Genomic DNA, 6,000 nt, shown 5'->3' on the forward strand with positions numbered 1-6,000 from the left:
GCTTGCTTCTAGCCCAACCAGTTCAAAAGATCTGACAAATATTACCAGCGCAACATTTTTATCTTCCTATGGCGGTGCGCCAGGATCGCATTTTACGTTCATAAACCATGTCGTGGGTCGTTCTAAAACTACTCGTGCATCGACATCGTTAATGGGCATGTAGCAGCTACTTCTCAAGGCCAGAAACGCATATAAAAGTAACTTGGAGTCCCCAAGAAAACAATCCCAAATTACGAACTCTTAAATAAATGTTTATAATACCATAATATTGTTCTCCAAATCAGCTGTAACTTCGAAAAAAATCCCACAATGTCCCGCGGACAGTGTTACGCCTCGATCACACAAACAGTGGTTTGCGTTTTGGTACAGAAGTTTGTTGCACACATATCCAGATGATGCTGTGTACCATTTTGCGCAATAATGCTGTAGGTGTGATCGAGGAAACAAAAATCAATGCTCACCCTTCATATACTTGTGGGTAAAAAACATTTTTTTTTTACTTGTGGGTTAGTAGTGCAGAGCTAGCTAGCAAATGCATTTTTATTCATCAAGATAGCCAAGCTTGCTATGCAAATGTGAGTATGCCTCTATGGCCACGCAAACAGAACACTTAGTAAAAAGTGGGATACATTTGTGAGAATGAGGTGGGCGAATTGGGCATCTACTCATCAAACTTTCAAATTGGATGCTGTCCCTGCCAACAACGTGGTTATAAAGTTGTAGTGTCTGAAGGTCTATGATTTTGCTGACATTTGCAAATGGTGTAATAGATTAACTTTACTCTGCTTTGCTGAAACATCTGGAAAGCATTACTACATAGGCTTCTTGGAATAGAGGACATTTGGAGATATGTGGAGGCCAGGGATTGGTCTATTAAAATCACACCATATTATGTTACATAGGATATAAATACCATGTTTTGAACAAAGGACGGGGAGAAACAACATATCAACAGATTGGGCGGTTATTCTCCAGATATCTGCAGATGTCTGTAAATTGACGCTAAACTCTTTGGATACAATAAACCTTTATAATCAAAGTACAGCGTCAGCGGACTTCTTATCATCACAGCATAATTAGCAACATATTTTCAGACACCACAGAATGGCGACGAGGAACATTTGGGACGTATTGCGTCTTTTCTCAGCATTCCATTCATGGGCAACGAAGTGACTCCCGCTCAAGACGCCGGCAGATAAGGTGAGATTTCTCACAGCTTTGGGCGCTGGTCGGTTCGTGTGCTTGTGTATGTGTGTGCGTTGAAGAGACGTCCTGTCAAAGGACTTGTGTGTGCGCTTTGCTGTTATTTGCTGTGTGATGAGAATCCGTTCTAAATTTTCTAAATTTGTTTGCGTTGGGAACAACGCAAACAGGGGGGAGTGTTTATAGAAATGATTAACACTGGGCACACCGATATTTTGGCTTGAATAAAATTAAAAGGAGTGTCCAGGAAAAGCATGAAGGAATAAGGCCAGGAAATAAGGAAAAAGTATACTTTTAGGACGTCGCTGATTTTAAGGAAGCCCTCAAACGAGGCGATCATTAAGATGGGCCATAAATCCTAGAAGAGTCATTAGGTTGACTTTCGGGTCAGTTCTGTTCAGTTCTGGGAACTGTGATCTTGTGGAAGATACATTCAATTGCACGTTACCTCTCGGAATATAGTTGACGAAGTATATGTTCGAAGTAACCTCTCATTTGAATATCTGCAACTCGAGGTAGCACAAATTTAGGAAGGAACAATGAGAAATAAGGAGCGACGGTAGCATGCTTAGTGTATTGTATGAACGGATGCATTCCTCTTGAATTGTGTGTGTGTGAGAGGAAGAGAGCCTATGTGTGTGTGTGTGTGTGTGGGAGAGAGAAAAATAATAAAATAAAGACGTCTCTGTTGTGTTTAAACTGTGTGTCGACTCATGTTAGGATAAGATTTATGTTAGAGATATATACATATATATGTTTTGGTTGAGAACAGGGATTTTTGTTTTCATAAGGAAATATGTAGGTTAAGGTTAAAAAATCTTATGAGTCTCCATTGGTGAGAATGTTAATAATTGTTAACTAAATATGAGCCCCCTGGAAGGACGTTAAGGTTAAAAATCTTATGAGTCTCTATAAAAAGAGAACGTTTACTAACTATTAGAATATCATGAGCCTACAGGGCGGACTTTTTGAGAGTGTATAGAGATGCTTTGTAATGGATAAGAAAATAACTATAAATCTGCAGATTAGAATAAGTGAAGATAAGAAACTTCGAAGTAGGATTTGTGTTCTATGTTCTGTGTTGGTTTGTGAGTTTTGTTAAGTGTTACTGTTTGTCTATGTTGGAAATGGAGGGACAGCTGCTCTGTCTGCTTTCTGTTGTTTAGCTTGGGAGATTTCCTTTCACTCTGAAATCGCATTGGTGAATGAACTACGCATGCGTGGGATTTTATGAGTTTAGAGTTACGTAGAGCAAATATGCCACTCCCCTGCCTGCACTGAGCTGCTGGGAGACGCAGTCTCAGAGCAGACAGAGAGGGAGGGGGAGACTTACATACGATTAAAGTATTCTGTTTGTTAAATCAGCGAGATATTGAATTGATAAATGAGAGATATGTTGACGGATTAAAAAAAAATAATAATAATTAAATAAATTAATTAAATTAAATGTTATTGCACTATTTATAATATTCCTGAGTTAAGCTGTTTGCTTATTTCTTAGCGCCAATGTGAAAATAGGTATGCATAAATTACTAAATTGTTGTCTGTTTCCTTTGTTCTTCTGTCATGTGAGAGACGAGAAGGAGGAGACAGAGAGAGAGAGAGAGAGGAGGTGCTGACGAGTACATCAAGCGACAGGGTGTGCTGCAACGGATCAAGTCAAATTAAGGCCAGTACTGTTCTATCCACAAAACCTACTTTCCCTTACAGGATATAATAGATACATTGTGTATGCATAGAATATTTCATGTTGTGACCATTTCACAGGAACTTGGCAACAGACTGATGAATTGATGTAATTGATAATTGCACATTAGGGTTTTTGTGAATGAGTTGTTTTGATTAGAGTTGTGTTGGAAATCCAGCACTGACATTATTCTGTAAAATTAAGGTAATTGGGTGATTATTAAACAATTGGTTTGTGAGTGCTGTAGTGTTGCAGTATTACAGGTCTTTCTTTTTTGGATTGCTCTGAAGTTGACTACTTTCATTTACTTTCCTGATCGGATGTGGTAAGATTGCCACTAATCAATAATTTGGTAAAATAAAATAAAATAAAATGAATAAATAAGTAAATTGATGAATAAATTAATAAATTAATTGCTACATAGTCTAAAATAATAAAATAATTCACAATAAAGGAATATAAAAGAGTTGTTACAAGGGGGGAAAATGACATAAAAACTATGAAAGTAATTACTCCTGTTGATGTAGTACAAAATAGTAATCCTCTAGTTAATGGTATTGCAAGGTTATCTGGAAAATTGAATAAACGTTGGCCTGACATTGAACAACCATGGCCAGTGGAAGGGACTCTTAACCCAGACGTCATCAAGATAATGCTAGTGCTTGTATCCACGTATAAGGCAGATCAAAAGAAGGGGAAAAAAGGGGAACAATGTAAAGAAAAGAAAAAAAGAGAGCTGGGTGTTCTTAAGCTGTTTGAAAATGAAGGACAAAAACTGATAAAAGATAGAAAAGATAAAAGAGACAGAGGTATAGAGAAAATGGCAAAAGAGGTGAAGGTAACAGAAAAACTAATGGCAGAAGTCAATACACCTTTCTCACATATGGATTCAGCAAAAAGACCCCCACCTTACGAGGAAGAAGTAGAGTTTAAGGACGTCTATCCTCAGCTTCCAGTGATCATTCAGGAGGGTGATTATTGCATCAGAGATGAAGATGAACGAATAATAGAGAGAGGACAAGCAGAAACGACCATAAAGATGAATCCAAACTCCAAAAGTAAGAAGAAAACGAGATGTCTGGAAACTAAGGGTGGAGTGAGGTTCAGGAAGATGGAACTTGAAGATGATGACGATGATGATCAGAGTGATTCAGAAGAGATCATGGGTGGATATGACCCTGTGATCAGACAGAGGTTGGCCAGAGTGGAAAGAAGGGGTGATGGAAGTTGGAAGAAGAAGAATACAAGAGATTCGAGTTCTGATGAAAATGAAGATGGAGACAGCGATGAAGATTCGGAGAGTGCGACCCTGCCTTACACAGGAAGCGGCGCAGGTCCTGGTCCAGGCACTTGTCATCTCCCGTCTGGACTACTGCAACTCGCTGTTGGCTGGGCTCCCTGCCTGTGCCATTAAACCCCTACAACTCATCCAGAATGCCGCAGCCCGTCTGGTGTTCAACCTTCCCAAGTTCTCTCACGTCACCCCCCTCCTCCGCACACTCCACTGGCTTCCAGTTGAAGCTCGCATCCGCTACAAGACCATGGTGCTTGCCTATGGAGCAGTGAGGGGAACGGCACCTCTGTACCTTCAGGCTCTGATCAGTCCCTACACCCAAACGAGGACATTGCGTTCATCCACCTCTGGCCTGCTGGCTCCCCTTCCTCTGCGGAAGCACAGCTCCCGCTCAGCCCAGTCAAAACTGTTCGCTGCTCTGGCACCCCAATGGTGGAACAAGCTCCCTCACGACGCCAGGACAGCGGAGTCACTCACCACCTTCCGGAGACATTTGAAACCCCACCTCTTTAAGGAATACCTGGGATAGGATAAAGTATTCCTTCTAACCCCCCCCCCCCCCCCCCCCCCCCCCCAAATTGTAAAGTGGTTATCCCACTGGCTATAGGGTGAACGCACCAATTTGTGAGTCGCTCTGGCTAAGAGCGTCTGCTAAATGACGTTAATGTGCCCTTGAGCAAGGCACTTAACCCTAATTGCTCCTGTAAGTCGCTCTGGTTAAGAGCGTCTGCTAAATGACTAAAATGTAAAATGTAAATGAGATTAAAGGTGCTTCATATTGAAGAGGATTTTATCCTACAATGACTAGCACAGAAGAAATAGAACAGGATATAGATCGATGCATATCATGCCTGGATAAAGCGAATAATTTAGAAGAAGTAAGAGAACTGGAAGAACAACTCAAGAAGCTGAAGATACAGAAGAAAAAACTGCTGAAAAAAGGATCCCAAGAATTGGGGAAGAAGTATACATTGAGGCCAAGACAAGGGAGCACAAGTAAGAAGATGATGCCAGTGATAATTCGAGGACAGAACCTGGAGTATAAGCCTTTGCAGAATACCGATATGTCAGATATACTTGAGAAGCTGCCTACTCTTCAAGATGGAGCATATCCTTGGATTTCAAAGTTGGAAGAAATTATGGTGGGAACACAGTCTGCCATAGGAGACATTAAGAGACTTTTGGCTAATCTCCTTGGGATTCCAGGTATGGAAGAAATTTTTCAGAGAGCTGGACTTCATAGATATGTGGGGACTGCAGTGAATTACCCTGAATTGTTGGCTCCAAGTAGAAATCGGCTGTGGAGAGCACTGAAAGATACGTTTCCAACAAATGTGCATCCTGACAACATTCTGATTGACCCACTAGGACAACAAGAAAATCTGAGAGCCTATGTGTCAAGAGTTCATCAAGTGTGGAGAAATATTACCGGAAATGATCCAGATATGAGTCAAATTGAGCAGTCAATTTTGAGAGCTAAACTACAGATGGGACTGCCCTCACCAGTAAGGAGCAAACTGGCAGAGGTGATTGGACTTGGAAGCATGACAAAAGGTGTCTATACAGATCATATAGCCCATCAAGTGGATCTGTACCGGAAAAAGGAACACAACCAGAAAGAACAGGACCAAGAAACTCTCAGAAAACTCAATCAAATACAACTGGTGCAGAATAAGAAGGAGAAGAAACAAACTTTGGTTATGCAGAATCAGTGTGCACCAAATCAACAATCATAGCCAGTTTCTGGACAGAGACAGAATTGGAGAGGAAGAGGACGAGAAGGCTTAGGAAGAGGAAGAGGAGGAAAATTTAAGCC

At 40.9% G+C, this 6,000-nt stretch overlaps 1 long non-coding RNA gene across 1 annotated transcript in view; it reads left to right on the forward strand.

The window, feature by feature from the left end:
- Positions 1 to 3,887, forward strand: part of LOC311144912 — a 173,706-nt gene extending 169,819 nt beyond the window's left edge. The window contains exons 2-3 of the long non-coding RNA XR_014614543.1: positions 1,095 to 1,200; positions 2,777 to 3,887. This is a non-coding gene — a long non-coding RNA (uncharacterized lncRNA). The remainder of the gene's footprint in view (positions 1 to 1,094; positions 1,201 to 2,776) is intronic.
- The last annotated feature ends 2,113 nt before the right edge of the window (positions 3,888 to 6,000 follow it).

The sequence above is a fragment of the Coregonus lavaretus genome (genome assembly GCF_964263955.1).
Source record: "Coregonus lavaretus genome assembly, chromosome: 17".
NCBI lineage: Eukaryota > Metazoa > Chordata > Actinopteri > Salmoniformes > Salmonidae > Coregonus > Coregonus lavaretus.